This window comes from Nerophis ophidion, linkage group LG16 (assembly GCF_033978795.1).
Source record: "Nerophis ophidion isolate RoL-2023_Sa linkage group LG16, RoL_Noph_v1.0, whole genome shotgun sequence".
NCBI lineage: Eukaryota > Metazoa > Chordata > Actinopteri > Syngnathiformes > Syngnathidae > Nerophis > Nerophis ophidion.
The window spans coordinates 51,351,670-51,369,101 of record NC_084626.1 but is presented as its reverse complement, the minus strand read 5'-3'; the positions used below and the strand labels follow the sequence as shown (position 1 = coordinate 51,369,101).

General features: G+C 38.4%; 1 protein-coding gene across 2 annotated transcripts in view; it reads left to right on the top strand.

Annotated features, from left to right (window-relative positions):
• Positions 1 to 319: 319 nt before the first annotated feature.
• Positions 320 to 17,432, top strand: part of LOC133535545 (transmembrane protein 198-like) — a 71,209-nt gene continuing 54,096 nt past the window's right edge. Inside the window, exon 1 of one of the 2 annotated variants that reach the window (XM_061875464.1) lies at positions 320 to 739. The gene's annotated coding sequence lies outside the window, so the exon portion shown is untranslated. The remainder of the gene's footprint in view (positions 740 to 17,432) is intronic. The other variant, XM_061875463.1, reaches the window with a different exon arrangement.

Here is a 17,432-nt window from a genome sequence, read left to right as displayed (position 1 = left end):
ATGGAATTAGTGCACCAACCACAAAAACCTCCTTTTTTCATGACAAAGAAGAAAGAAAAAAAAAAAGGACACCCGCCCCCCGGGCCGCGGGACAAATTATTAAGCGTTGACCGGTCCGCGGATAAAAAAAAGATTGGGGACCACTGTTTTATTCCAGTTTAAAAAAAAAAAAATTAAAGAATGATTTCCAGGGTGTTTAGACAGAAGCTGCCCCCGGGCCACACTATGGAGGTCCCCGGGCCACGGTATGGAGGTCCCCGGGCCACGGTATGGAGGTCCCCGGGCCACGGTATGGAGGCCCCCGGGCCACGGTATGGAGGCCCGGGTGAGAGCCCTCCTCCTCCCGCCGCGACACAATGGACGACGCCTGGAGGTGGGACCGAGAGGGATTTGCCTCCGACGGGGGAGGGAACCCAAGTTTCCCCCATTTTTTGTTTTTGTTTTTTTGTTTTTGAAGGAGCCGTGGAAGCAGGAGTGAAGGTGGGGGGGAAAGGGTGTCGGAGTTCCCCGAGAAAGTAGTCTCCGAAGTGGAGAGCCGAGTGTCCACTTCCACGGCTCTCTAACGTGACAAAGTAGCTTACCTTACACCTTTTTTCTTTTTTTGGGGGGGACAAAAACAGAAGTTGGAAGAAAGAAAAGCGGTTTTCTCCGCCAAGTGTCCGTGAGTGGTGGAGTCCTCCGGCCGCTGACAGCAGCAGCCGCCCCGCAGAAGACGACCTTCCGACCGGCTCTCTCCTCGGTGAGTTCCCCTCCACTTCCCCCACATTTAACGCCTACTTTCGGCCAAAGTCTGGATTTGGAACGGATTTTCAGTTTGAGTCGTGAATGTGAGCACTAAGTAGTTTCTTGCTCAACTTAGTGAGAGGACTTTTGGAAACAATGCATGGCTGTTAGCGGGGAAGAGGCGATATTCGTGGTTGACGATACGATATTGTTGTTGTTTTTTTGGAACCAAACTATTCAGTGAGTTGAAAACTTTTAATTTAAAACAAGTCAAGCAGTGTGAGTGTAAAATGAATTATGAATACTGCAGGTGAAGTTTCCTATGTTGCTGTTATTTCTTGTATGGAGTGATGAACACATGAATTATGATACAAACAAGTAAACAATTAATGTTATTTCTCGCAAGGAATGATGAACACATGAATTATGATACAAACAAGTAAACAACAATTCATTTTATTTCTCGTAAGGAATGATGAACACATGAATTATGATACAGACAAGTAAACAACAAATTTTATTTCTCGTAAGGAATGATGAACACATCAATTATGATACAAACAAGTAAACAACAATTCATTTTATTTCTCGTAAGGAATGATGAACACATGAATTATGATACAAGCAAGTAAACAACAAATGTTATTTCTCGTAAGGAATGATGAACACATGAATTGTGATACAAACAAGTAAACACCAATTTTATTTCTCGTAAGGAATGATGAATACATGAATTGTGATACAAGCAAGTAAACACCAATTTTATTTCTCGTAAGAAATGATGAATACATGAATTGTGATACAAACAAGTAAACACCAATTTTATTTCTCGTAAGGAATGATGAATACATGAATTGTGATACAAACAAGTAAACAACAATTAAAACGTTATTTCTGGTAAGGAATGATACATACATGAATTATGATACAAAAAAGTAAACAATGTTATTTCTGGTAAGGGATGATGAATACATGAATTGTGATACAAACAAGTAAACAACAATTACAATTATTTCTGTAAGGAATGATTTGTACATGAATTATGATACAAAAAATTCAACAACAATGTTATTTCTGGTAAGGAATGATGAATACATGAAGTGTGATACAAACAAGTTAACAACAATATTTCTGATATGGAATGATGTATACATGAATTATGATACAAAAAAGTAAACAACAATTAATGTTATTTCTTGTAAGGAATGATGAATACGTTAATTATGATACAAACAAGTAAACAAAAATTAATGTTATTTCTTGCAAGGAATGATGTATACATGAATTATGACTCAAACGACAACAAATAATGTTATTTCTTGTAAGGAATAATGTACACATGAATTATGATGCAAACAAACAAGTAAACAACAATTGTATTTCTTGTAAGGAATGATGAATACATGAATTATGATATAAACAATTAAACAACAATGTTATTTCTTGTAAGGAATGATGTTTACATGAATTATGATACAAACAAGTGCAAGCAACATGTTGTGTTATTGAATTAACTGTACATTTAGCTGTGGCTTAAAGTTGTGTTACAGCGTCATATTATTGTGTTGTGCCCATAGTGTTATCATAACAAGTGCTAAACTTCATATAAAGTCTGTTTTCTTTTTCTAGTCGGGATAAAATTGACGTATTGACTTTTAAATCAACGTCGAATTGATACATATCTTCCGGGGGGTCAACCTGCCGAGCACGGGTCAATATACAAACCCCGTTTCCATATGAGTTGAGAAATTGTGTTGGATGTAAATATAAACAAAATACAATGATTTGCAAATCCTTTTCAAGCCATATTCAGTTGAATATGCTACAAAGACAACATATTTGATGTTCAAACTCATAAACATTATTTTTTTTTTTTTTGCAAATGATAATTAACTTCGAATTTCATGCCTGCAAAACGTGACAAAGTAGTTAGCAAAGGTGGCAATAAATACTGATAAAGTTGAGGAATGCTCATCAAACGCTTATTTGGAACATCTCACAGGTGTGCAGGCTAATTGGGAACAGGTGGGTGCCATGATTGGCTATAAAAACAGCTTCCCAAGAAATGCTCAGTCTTTCTTTCACAAGAAAGGATGGGGCGAGGTACACCCCTTTGTCCACAACTGCGTGAGCAAATAGTCAAACAGTTTAAGAACAACCTTTCTCAAACTGCCATTGCAAGAAATTTAGGGATTTCAACATCTACGCTGCATAATATTATCAAAAGGTTCAGAGAATCTGGAGAAATCACTCCACGTAAGCGGCATGGCCGGAAACCAACATTGAATGACCGTGACCTTCCATCCCTCAGACGGCACTGTATCAAACACCAACATCCATCTCTAAAGGATATCACCACGTGGGCTCAGGAACACTTTAGAAAACCACTGTCACTAAATACAGTTTGTCGCTACATCTGTAAGTGCAAGTTAAAGCTCTACTATGCAAAGCCAAAGCCGTTTATCAACAACATCCAGGAACACTGGGCCTAAGATCATCTAAGATGGACTGATGCAAAGTGGAAAAGTGTTCTGAGGTCGGACAAGTCCACATTTCAATTTGTGTTTGGAAATATTCGACATCGTGTCATCCGGACCAAAAGGGAAGCGAACCATCCAGACTGTTATCGACGCAAAGTTGAAAAGCCAGCATGTGTGATGGTATGGGGGTGCATTAGTGCCCAAGGCATGGGTAACTTACACATCTGTGAAAGCACCATTAATTCTGAAAGGTACATACAGGTTTTGGAACAACATATGCTGCCATCTAAGCGCCGTCTTTTTCATGGACGCCCCTGCTTATTTCAGCAAGACAATTCCAAGCCACATTCAGCACTATGTAAAAAAAAAAGAGTGTACTTTTCTGGCCTGCCTGCAGTCCAGACCTGTCTCCCATGGAAAATGTGTGGCGCATTATGAAGCGTAAAATACGACAGCGGAGACCCCGGACTGTTGAAGGACCGAAGCTCTACATAAAACAAGAATGGGAAAGAATTCCACTTTCAAAGCTTCAACAATTAGTTTCCTCAGTTCCCAAGTGTTGTTAAAAGAAAAGGTGATGTAACACAGTGGTGAACATGCCCTTTCCCAACTACTTTGGCACGTGTTGCAGCCATGAAATTTTAAGTTAATTATTATTTGCAAAAAAAAATTTGTGATTATTACATCTGAACAGAAGTGTAGCTAGAACATGCTAAAAAAGAAAATAAGCAGATATTCACAATCAATGAACAAGTGGATTAATAATAATTTTTTACAGTTTGTCCCTCATAATGTGTACAAAATAATAGGTGTATAAATGACACAATATGTTACTGCAGACTAATTAGGAGTATTTGTTTGTTTACTTACTACTAAAACAAAAGTTGTCTAGTATGTTCACTAAATTTATGTAAGGACTAAATGACAATAATAAACATATTTAATGTACCCTAACATTTTTTGTTCAAATAAAGCCAATAATTAAATTTTTTGTGGTCCCCTTTATTGAGAAAATTATCCAAATACATTTTGGTACCGGTACCAAAACAACCTTACACTATATACATCCGTTCATACATTATATTACTTTACTTTTACCTAAAAAACAATCATTTTTAAGGTGTGGTGACTTGTATTTTATTTTGTAGTAGTAGTAGTAGTAGTAGAGACTTCCTTGTTCAATTAAGGAATCCGGTCAACTTCTTTTGTTTTCACTTCATCGAGCCACGCATGCAAGTGACATCGAGGCCACATTGGAGTTTGATAAAGATCATATTTTCAAATCCGATTTTTTTAAAATGCGATTCGTCTGTCTTTGGCCTGCAGTGCAAAGTAGTGTGTGAAGGTAGTCATTGTGAATGACCATTTAAATACTGCAAATACTCTTTGGGCAAAATGATTTGCATCCCACTAAAACCACTATTTGCATTCAACAGGTACGCACCACACCTGTTTATTATGTATACACAAAGGATGCAGGGAGGGCAGTTTGTATTTTCAAGTAAAATCCCCGTTTCCATATGAGTTGGGAAATTGTGTTAGATGTAAATATAAACAGAATACAATGATTTGCAAATCCTTTTCAACCCATATTCAGTTGAATATGCTACAAAGACAAGATAATTGATGTTCAAACTCATAAACTTTATTTTTTTTTTGCAAATAATCATTAACTTAAAATTTCATGGCTGCAACACGTGCCAAAGTAATTGGGAAAGGGCATGTTCACCACTGTGTTACATCACCTTTTCTTTTAACAACACTCAATAAACGTTTGGGAACTGAGGAAACTAATTGTTGAAGCTTTGAAAGTGGAATTCTTTCCCATTCTTGTTTTATGTAGAGCTTCAGTCCTTCAACAGTCCGGGGTCTCCGCTGTCGTATTTTACGCTTCATAATGCGCCACACATTTTCCATGGGAGACAGGTCTGGACTGCAGGCGGGCCAGGAAAGTACCCGCACTCTTTTTTTACAAAGCCATGCTATTGTAACACGTGCTGAATGTGACTTGGCATTGTCTTGCTGAAATAAGCAGGGGCGTCCATGAAAAAGACGGCACTTAGATGGCAGCATATGTTGTTCCAAAACCTGTATGTACCTTTCAGCATTCATGGTGCCTTCACAGATGTGTAAGTTACCCATGCCTTGGGCACTAATGCACCCCCATACCATCACAGATGCTGGCTTTTCAACTTTGCGTCGATAACAGTCTGGATGGTTCGCTTCCCCTTTGGTCCGGATGACACAATGTCGAATATTTCCAAAAACAATTTGAAATGTGGACTCGTCAGACCACAGAATACTTTTCCACTTTGCATCAGTCCATTTTAGATGATCTCGGGCCCAGAGAAGCCGGCGGCGTTTCTGGATGTTGTTGATAAATGGGTTTCGCTTTGCATAGTAAAGCTTTAACTTGCACTTATGGGTGTAGCGACCAACTGTATTTAGTGACAGTGGTTTTCTGAAGTGTTCCTGAGCCCATGTGGTGATATCCTTTAGAGATTAATGTTGGTTTTTGATACAGTTCCGCCTGAGGGATTGAAGGTCACGGTCATTCAATGTTGGTTTCCGGCCATGCCGCTTACGTGGAGTGATTTCTCCAGATTCTCTGAACCTTTTGATGATATTATGGAGCGTAGATGTTGAAATCCCTAAATTTCTTGCAATTGCACTTTAAGAAAGGTTGTTCTTAAACTGTTTGACTATTTGCTCACGCAGTTGTGGACAAAGGGGTGTACCTCGCCCCATCCTTTCTTGTGAAAGACTGAGCCTTTTTTGGGAAGCTGTTTTTATAGCCAATCATGGCACCCACCTGTTCCCAATTAGCCTGCACACCTGTGGGATGTTCCAAATAAGTGTTGATGAGCATTCCTCAACTTTATCGGTATTTATTGCCACCTTTCCCAACTTCTTTGTCACGTGTTGCTGGCATCAAATTCTAAAGTTAATGCTTATTTGCAAAAAAAAAAATGTTTATGAGTTCGAACATCAAATATGTTGTCTTTGTAGCATATTCAACTGAATATGGCTTGAAAAGGATTTGCAAATCATTGTATTCTGTTTATATTTACATCCAACACAATTTCCCAACTCACATGGAAACGGGGTTTGTATTTAAAAAAAGTTTTCACATTCTGTGCAAACCATAAATACATTCTTCACTCCACAAGGCCAACATTTCTCTTCGTGGCCTTCGTGGCGTGCAAAGAACTCGGGCCCTTGCGGTCGTGTTCTCATCCAGGGTGGGAGTGGCTCTTGGTTTTTGGCTCCAGTCAGATGACAGCCTTCAGGTCCTGTCTTTAGCGGCATCTGAAGGCTGTGGTTACCGACGCCCCTTGAATGCATCCCTCTGTGTTGCTGTGACCCAGGCGGTCAGGCCCAGGCAGATGCTTTTGAAAAGGAAGAGAGGAAATCCTTCCTGCTTTGGGGAGAAATAGACGACAGGAAAGAAGGCAAGACCAGCTCCAGACTGCACATGTGGTCTTGCTGCAGACCTTTTCATGAACACACGCTGGTATCTCATGGGTCCACAGTTTTAGACTATGAACATGATTGTTTGTAGACAATGAACATGATTGTTTGTAGAAAATGAACACGATTGTTTTTAAACTATGAACATGATTGTTTGTAGACTATGAACATGTTTTTGTTTTTAGACTATGTACACGATTGTTTTTAGACTATGAACATGAATGTTTTTAGATAATGAACATGATTGTTTGTAGACTATGAACATGATTGTTTTTAGACAATGAACATAATTGTTCTTAGACTATGAACATGATTGTTTGTAGACTATGTACACGATTGTTTTTAAACTATGAACAGGATTGTTTGTAGACTATGAACATGTTTTTGTTTTTAGACTATGAACATGATTGTTTTTAGGCTATACTATGAACATGATTGTTTTTAGACTATGAACAGGATTGTTTGTAGACTATGAACATGTTTTTGTTTTTAGACTATGAACATGATTGTTTTTAGGCTATACTATGAACATGATTGTTTTTAAACTATGAACAGGATTGTTTGTAGACTATGAACATGTTTTTGTTTTTAGACTATGAACATGTTTTTAGACTATGAACATGATTGTTTTTAGACTATGAACATGATTGTTTTTAGGCTATACTATGAACATGATTGTTTTTAGACTATGAACATGTTTTTAGACTATGAACATGAATGTTTTTAGACTATACTATGAACATGATTGTTTTTAGACTATGAACATGATTGTTTTTAGACTATGAACATGATTGTTTTTAGGCTATACTATGAACATGATTGTTTTTAGACTATGAACATGTTTTTAGACTATGAACATGTTTTTAGACTATGAACATGATTGTTTTTAGGCTATACTATGAACATGATTGTTTTTAGTCTATGAACATGTTTTTAGACTATGAACATGAATGTTTTTAGACTATACTATGAACATGATTATTTTTGGACTATGAACACGATTGTTTTTAGACTATACTATGAACATGATTGTTTTTAGACTATGAACATGAATGTTTTTAGACTATACTATGAACATGATTATTTTTAGACTATGAACACGATTGTTTTTAGACTATACTATGAACATGATTGTTTTTAGACTATGAACATGATTGTTTTTAGACTATGAACATGATTGTTTTTAGGCTATACTATGAACATGATTGTTTTTATACTATGAACATGTTTTTAGACTATGAACATGATTGTTTTTAGACTATACTAGGAACATGAGTGTTTTTAGACTATGAACATGTTTTTAGACAATGAACATGATTGTTTTTAGACTATGAACATGATTGTTTTTAGACTATGAACATGAATGTTTTTAGACTATACTATGAACATGATTATTTTTAGACTATGAACACGATTGTTTTTAGGCTATACTAGGAACATGATTGTTTTTAGACTATGAACATGATTGTTTTTAGACTATACTATGAACATGATTGTTTTTAGACTATGAACATGTTTTTAGACTATGAACATGATTGTTTTTAGACTATGAACATGATTGTTTTTAGGCTATACTATGAACATGATTGTTTTTAGACTATGAACATGTTTTTAGACTATGAACATGATTGTTTTTAGACTATACTATGAACATGATTGTTTTTAGACTATGAACATGTTTTAGACTATGAACATGATTGTTTTTAGACTATGAACACGATTGTTTTTAGGCTATACTATGAACATGATTGTTTTTAGACTATGAACATGTTTTAGACTATGAACATGATTGTTTTTAGACTATGAACACGATTGTTTTTAGGCTATACTATGAACATGATTGTTTGTAGACTATGAACATGTTTTTAGACTATGAACATGATTGTTTTTAGACTATGAACACGATTGTTTTTAGGCTATACTATGAACATGATTGTTTGTAGACTATGAACATGTTTTTAGACTATGAACATGATTGTTTTTAGACTATGAACATGATTGTTTTTAGGCTATACTATGAACATGATTGTTTTTAGACTATGAACATGTTTTTAGACTATGAACATGATTGTTTTTAGACTATACTATGAACATGATTGTTTTTAGACTATGAACATGTTTTAGACTATGAACAAGATTGTTTTTAGACTATGAACACGATTGTTTTTAGGCTATACTATGAACATGATTGTTTTTAGACTATGAACATGTTTTAGACTATGAACATGATTGTTTTTAGACTATGAACACGATTGTTTTTAGGCTATACTATGAACATGATTGTTTGTAGACTATGAACATGTTTTTAGACTATGAACATGATTGTTTTTAGACTATACTAGGAACATGAGTGTTTTTAGACTATGAACATGTTTTTAGACTATGAACACGATTGTTTTTAGGCTATACTATGAACATGATTGTTTTTAGACTATGAACATGAATGTTTTTAGACTATACTATGAACATGATTATTTTTAGACTATGAACACGATTGTTTTTAGGCTATACTAGGAACATGATTGTTTTTAGTCTATGAACATGTTTTTAGACTATGAACATGATTGTTTTTAGACTATGAACATGATTGTTTTTAGACTATGAACATGTTTTTAGACTATGAACATGTTTTTAGACTGAACATGATTGTTTTTAGACTATTCTATGAACGTGATTGTTTTTAGACTATGAACACGATTGTTTTTAGACTATGAACATGTTTTCAGACTGTGAACACGATTGTTTTTAGACTATGAACATGCTTATTGTTTTCAGTATTGGCTACATGCACGTACACAAGTCATGTGACGTTTAAAAACAACTATCATGAGTTTGGTACAGAAAATGTGTAGAGCTGACAACTTTTTAACTACTACTTGGGACTTGGTGGATCACGTCTTTTGGCCCGTTTACTTAAGTTTTGGTGAAAGCGCGATTACTCCACTCTACTTTTTGGTCAACGTCATCCTCATTGGAGCTAAAACGTGTCCCAATAATCAGCACTAAATTCCTTCTGGGTACAAGCTGCTCTGGTAATGATGGCTCTGTGTTTCAAATTTCCTCTGTGCAGTGGACTTCTTCTTCTTCTTCTTCTTCTTCTGGGTTCCTGGCTGCCGCCTGGATTCTTGTTGTGTAGTTACACAATCAGTATTGTATTGTCAGGGGACAGTGTATTGGTGGGAAGAGAATTGCAAAGGGAAACTTCGAAATATTCCACATGGCAGTTTTCAGTCGGTTAAACGCTCTAAATATCTGTTTCCATAATTTTTGGATTAGTTGCCCACTACTGGTATCTTGCAACATACCTTTGACGTCTTGAGGGATGGAGCGGAGGAGTCACTTCCGGGATGACATCACAACAAGCGAACTGTATGTCTGCAAACTATTAACTTTGTTGAGTCAGGACTGGACACAACGAATTAAAAAACTGACAAAGGCGGAGACTTCTGGTTACACAATCCTAAAGTGGTACCTTGGTTTGGGTTAGTAATCCTGACTGACAAAGGCGGAGACTTCTGGTTATACAATCCTACAGTGGTACCTTGGTTTGGGTTAGTAATCCTGACTGACAAAGGCGGAGACTTCTGGTTATACAATCTGACCATGGTACCTTGGTTTGGGTTAGTAATCCTGACTGACAAAGGCGGAGACTTCTGGTTACACAATCCGACCGTGGTACCTTAATTTGGGTTAGTAATCCTGTCTGACAAAGGCGGAGACTTCTGGTTACACAATCCGACCGTGGTACCTTAATTTGGGTTAGTAATCCTGTCTGACAAAGGCGGAGACTTCTGGTTACACAATCCTAAAGTGGTACCTTGGTATGGGTTAGTAATCCTTTCTGACAAAGGCGGAGACTTCTGGTTATACAATCCTAAAGTGGTACCTTGATTTGGGTTAGTAATCCTTTCTGACAAAGGCGGAGACTTCTGGTTATACAATCTGACCATGGTACCTTGGTTTGGGTTATTAATCCTGACTGACAAAGGCTGAGACTTCTGGTTATACAATCCTACAGTGGTACCTTGGTTTGGGTTAGTAATCCTGTCCGACAAAGGCGGAGACTTCTGGTTACACAATCCTAAAGTGGTACCTTGGTTTGGGTTAGTAATCCTGTCTGACAAAAGCGGAGACTTCTGGTTACACAATCCTAAAGTGGTACCTTGATTTGGGTTAGTAATCCTGACTGACAAAGGCGGAGACTTCTGGTTACACAATCCTAAAGTGGTACCTTGGTTTGGGTTAGTAATCCTGACTGACAAAGACGGAGACTTCTGGTTACACAATCCTAAATTGGTACCTTGGTTTGGGTTAGTAATCCTGACTGACAAAGGCGGAGACTTCTGGTTACACAATCCTAAAGTGGTACCTAGGTTTGGGTTAGTAATCCTGTCTGACAAAGGCGGAGACTTCTGGTTACACAATCCTAAATTGGTACCTTGGTTTGGGTTAGTAATCCTGTCTGACAAAGGCGGAGACTTCTGGTTACACAATCCTAAAGTGGTACCTTGATTTGGGTTAGTAATCCTTTCTGACAAAGGCTGAGACTTCTGGTTACACAATCCTACAGTGGTACCTTGGTATGGGTTAGTAATCCTTTCCGACAAAGGCGGAGACTTTTGGTTACACAATCCTAAATTGGTACCTTGGTTTGGGTTAGTAATCCTGTCTGACAAAGGCGGAGACTTCTGGTTACACAATCCTAAATTGGTACCTTGATTTGGGTTAGTAATCCTGTCTGACAAAGGCGGAGACTTCTGGTTACACAATCCTAAATTGGTACCTTGGTTTGGGTTAGTAATCCTTTCTGACAAAGGCGGAGACTTCTGGTTACACAATCCTAAAGTGGTACCTTGATTTGGGTTAGTAATCCTTTCTGACAAAGGCGGAGACTTCTGGTTACACAATCCTAAAGTGGTACCTTGATTTGGGTTAGTAATCCTTTCTGACAAAGGCGGAGACTTCTGGTTATACAATCCAACCGTGGTACCTTAATTCGGGTTAGTAATCCTGTCCGACAAAGGCTGAGACTTCTGGTTATACAATCCTAAAGTGGTACCTTGGTTTGGGTTAGTAATCATTTCAGACAAAGGCGGAGACTTCTGGTTATACAATCCGACCGTGGTACCTTAATTTGGGTTAGTAATCCTGTCTGACAAAGGCTGAGACTTCTGGTTACACAATCCTAAAGTGGTACCTTGGTTTGGGTTAGTAATCCTTTCTGACAAAGGCTGAGACTTCTGGTTACACAATCCTAAATTGGTACCTTGGTTTGGGTTAGTAATCCTTTCTGACAAAGGCGGAGACTTCTGGTTACACAATCCTAAAGTGGTACCTTGATTTGGGTTAGTAATCCTTTCTGACAAAGGCGGAGACTTCTGGTTACACAATCCTAAAGTGGTACCTTGATTTGGGTTAGTAATCCTTTCTGACAAAGGCGGAGACTTCTGGTTACACAATCCTAAAGTGGTACCTTGATTTGGGTTAGTAATCCTTTCTGACAAAGGCGGAGACTTCTGGTTATACAATCCAACCGTGGTACCTTAATTCGGGTTAGTAATCCTGTCTGACAAAGGCGGAGACTTCTGGTTACACAATCCTAAAGTGGTACCTTGGTTTGGGTTAGTAATCCTGTCCGACAAAGGCGGAGACTTCTGGTTATACAATCTGACCGTGTTACCTTAATTTGGGTTAGTAATCCTGTCTGACAAAGGCGGAGACTTCTGGTTACACAATCCTAAAGTGGTACCTTGGTTTGGGTTAGTAATCCTGTCTGACAAAGGCGGGGACTTCTGGTTACACAATGCTAAATTGGTACCTTTGTTTGGGTTAGTAATCCTTTCTGACAAAGGCGGAGACTTCTGGTTATACAATCCGACCGTGGTACCTTAATTTGGGTTAGTAATACTGTCTGACAAAGGCTGAGACTTCTGGTTACACAATCCCACAGTGGTACCTTGGTATGGGTTAGTAATCCTTTCCGACAAAGGCGGAGACTTTTGGTTACACAATCCTAAATTGGTACCTTGGTTTGGGTTAGTAATCATTTCTGACAAAGGCGGAGACTTCTGGTTACACAATTCTAAAGTGGTACCTTGATTTGGGTTAGTAATCCTGTCTGACAAAGGCGGAGACTTCTGGTTATACAATCTGACCATGGTACCTTGGTTTGGGTTAGTAATCCTGTCTGACAAAGGCTGAGACTTCTGGTTACACAATCCTAAAGTGGTACCTTAGTTTGGGTTAGTAATCCTGTCTGACAAAGGCTGAGACTTCTGGTTACACAATCCTACAGTGGTCCCTTGATTTGGGTTAGTAATCCTTTCTGACAAAGGCGGAGACTTCTGGTTATACAATCCAACCGTGGTACCTTAATTTGGGTTAGTAATCATTTCAGACAAAGGCGGAGACTTCTGGTTATACAATCCGACCGTGGTACCTTAATTTGGGTTAGTAATCCTGTCTGACAAAGGCTGAGACTTCTGGTTACACAATCCTACAGTGGTACGTAGGTTTGGGTTAGTAATCCTTTCTGACAAAGGCTGAGACTTCTGGTTACACAATCCTACAGTGGTACCTTGGTATGGGTTAGTAATCCTTTCCGACAAAGGCGGAGACTTTTGGTTACACAATCCTAAATTGGTACCTTGGTTTGGGTTAGTAATCATTTCTGACAAAGGCGGAGACTTCTGGTTACACAATTCTAAAGTGGTACCTTGATTTGGGTTAGTAATCCTGTCTGACAAAGGCGGAGACTTCTGGTTATACAATCTGACCATGGTACCTTGGTTTGGGTTAGTAATCCTGTCTGACAAAGGCTGAGACTTCTGGTTACACAATCCTAAAGTGGTACCTTAGTTTGGGTTAGTAATCCTGTCTGACAAAGGCGGAAACTTCTGGTTACACAATCCTACAGTGGTCCCTTGGTTTGGGTTAGTAACCCCTTCTTACAAAGGCTGAGACTTCTGGTTATACAATCCTACATTGGTACGTAGGTTTGGGTTCGTAACCCTTTCTGACAAAGAATGAGACTTCTGGTTACACAATCATACAGTTTTACCTTGGTTTGGGCTAGTTATTCTTTCTGAGATAGGCTGAGACTTCTGGTTACACAATCCTACAGTGGTACCTTAGTTTGGGTTATTAACCCTTTCTGACAAAGTCTGAGACCTCTGGTCACACAATCCTACAGAGGTCCCTTGGTTTGGGTTAGTAACCCCTTCTTACAAAGGCTGAGACTTCTGGTTACACAATCCTACATTGGTACGTAGGTTTGGGTTCGTAACCCTTTCTGACAAAGAATGAGACTTCTGGTTACACAATCCTACATTGGTACGTAGGTTTGGGTTCGTAACCCTTTCTGACAAAGAATGAGACTTCTGGTTACACAATCCTACATTGGTACGTAGGTTTGGGTTCGTAACCCTTTCTGACAAAGAATGAGACTTCTGGTTACACAATCCTACAGTTGTACCTTGGTTTGGGCTAGTTATTCTTTCTGAGATAGGCTGAGACTTTTGGTTACACAATCCTATAGTGGTCCCTTGGTTTGGGTTAGTAACCCCTTCTTACAAAGGCTGAGACTTCTGGTTACACAATCCTACATTGGTACGTAGGTTTGGGTTCGTAACCCTTTCTGACAAAGAATGAGACTTCTGGTTACACAATCCTACAGTTGTACCTTGGTTTGGGCTAGTTATTCTTTCTGAGATAGGCTGAGACTTTTGGTTACACAATCCTATAGTGGTCCCTTGGTTTGGGTTAGTAATCCTTTCTGACAAAGGCGGAGACTTTTGGTTACGCAATCCTACAGTTGTATCTTGGTTTGGGTTAGTAACCCTTTCTGACAAAGGCTGAGACTTCTGGTTACGCAATCCTACAGTTGTACCTTGGTTTGGGCTAGTTATTCTTTCTGAGATAGGCTAAGACTTCTGGTTACACAATCCTACAATGGTCCCTTGGTTTGGGTTAGTAATCCTTTCTGACAAAGTCTGAGACCTCTGGTCACACAATCCTACAGTGGTCCCTTGGTTTGGGTTAGTAACCCTTTCTGACAAAGTCTGAGACCTCTGGTCACACAATCCTACAGTGGTCCCTTGGTTTGGGTTTGTAACCCTTTCTGACAAAGGCTGAAACCTGTCATGCGGGAGTCTTTGTCACGGTCCCTCCATACGAACTGCTTTGTTGCACAATGTTTAGTCGTACGATAACCAGGCCGGGATTCGGTTGGCTGAATTTTTGCTTAGTTTCTGCTGTGAGAAAGTTGTGAATCAAATTTGTGTGCACGCGCAACATTAGGGTTGTACTAGTATAGTATTGCGGTACTAATGAATCAAAAAACGGTACTAGTATAATATTGGGGTACTAATGAATCAAAAAACAGTACTATTATCTGTTTGAAAAGTACCGGTTCCAGGGTATGACGGAAAAAGACAACCAATCTAGTTTTTCTGCTTCACAGGAATTGGATTACGGACACACACTTTTTTTTACGCACACACACATTGTATTTCACGCACACACAACTCTTTCATTGCAAAAATCGGATTACAGACACACACCCACTTTTTTTTTCCCCACACACCCGCATTGTATTACAGGCACACACAAACTGGGTTACGCACACACAACTCTTTCGCAGCTGAAATGTAGCAAAAAGTCCCGTGGAAAAAGAAAACCAATCTAGTTTTTCTGTTTCGCAAGAATCGGATTATGAACACACACATTTTTTTTACACACACACACATTGTATTACATACACACACAAACTGGGTTACACACACACAACTCTTTCACGGCGAAATGTAGCAAAAAGTCACGAGGAAAAAGACAACCAATCAAGGTTTTTTTGCTTCACAAGAATCGGATTAAGGACACACACTTTTTTTTACACACACACACACACACACATTGTATAACACACACACACAAACATGGTTACACACACACACAACTCTTTCACGGCAGAAATGTAGCAAAAAGTCACGTGGAAAAAGACAATCAATCTAGATTTTCTGCTTTACAAGAATCGGATTACGGACACACAGTTTTTTTACACACACACAAACATGGTTTTACACACACACACACACACATTGTATTACACACAAACATGGTTACACACACCCAACTCTTTCACGGCAGAAATGTAGCAAAAAGTCACGTGGAAAAAGACAACTAATCTAGTTTTTCTGCTTCGCAAGATTTGGATTACGGACACACACATTTTTTTTTACGCACACACACATTGTATTTCACGCGCACACAACTCTTTCATTGCAAAAATCGGATTACAGACACACACCCACTTTTTTTTTCCCCACACATCCGCATTGTATTACAGGCACACACAAATATGGTTACGCACACACAACTCTTTTGCAGCTGAAATGTAGCAAAAAGTCCCGTGGAAAAAGACAACCAATCTAGTTTTTCTGTTTCGCAAGAATCGGATTATGAACACACACATTTTTTTACACACACACACATTGTATTACTTACACACACAAACATGGTTACGCACACAACTCTTTCACGACAGAAATGTAGCAAAAAGTCACGTGGAAAAAGACAACCAATCTAGATTTTCTGCTTCACAAGAATCGGATTACGTACACACATTTTTTTTTTACACACACACACATTGTACAACACACATACAAACATGGTAACACACACACACAACTCTTTCACGGCAGAAATGTAGCAAAAAGTCACGTGGAAAAACACAACATATCTAGTTTTTCTGTTTCGCAAGAATCGGATTATGAACACACACATTTTTTTTTACCCACACACACACACACACATTGTATTACATACGCACACAAACATGGTTACGCACACAACTTTTTCACGGCAGAAATGTAGCAAAAAGTCACGTGGAAAAGACAACCAATCTAGATTTTCTGCTTCACAAGAATCTGATTACGGACACACACATTTTTTTTACACACACACACACACACACATTGTATTACACACACACAACTCTTTCACGGCAGAAATGTAGCAAAAAGTCCCGTGGAAAAACACAACATATCTAGTTTTTCTGTTTCGCAAGAATCGGATTATGAACACACACATTTTTTTTACCCACACACACATTTTGTATTACATACGCACACAACAATGGTTACGCACACAACTCTCTCACGACAGAAATGTAGCAAAAAGTCACGTGGAAAAAGACAACCAATCAAGGTTTTTTGCTTCACAAGAATCGGATTACGTACACACATTTTTTTTTACACACACACACACACATTGTATTACACACATACAACTCTTTCACGGCAGAAATGTAGCAAAAAGTCACGTGGAAATACACAACATATCTAGTTTTTCTGTTTCGCAAGAATTGGATTATGAACACACACGTTTTTTTTTACCCACACACACACACACACATTGTATTACATACGCACACAAACATGGTTATGCACACAACTCTTTCACGGCAGAAATGTAGCAAAAAGTCACATGAATAAGACAACCAATCAAGGTTTTTTGCTTCACAAGAATCGGATTACGGACACACACTTTTTTTTTACACACACGCACAAATATGGTTACACGCACACAACTCTTTCACGGCAGAAATGTAGCAAAAAGTCACGTGGAAAAACACAATTTATCTAGTTTTTCTGTTTCGCAAGAATTGGATTATGAACACACACATTTTTTTACCCACACACACACACACACATTGTATTACATACACACACAAACATGGTTACGCACACAACTCTTTCACGG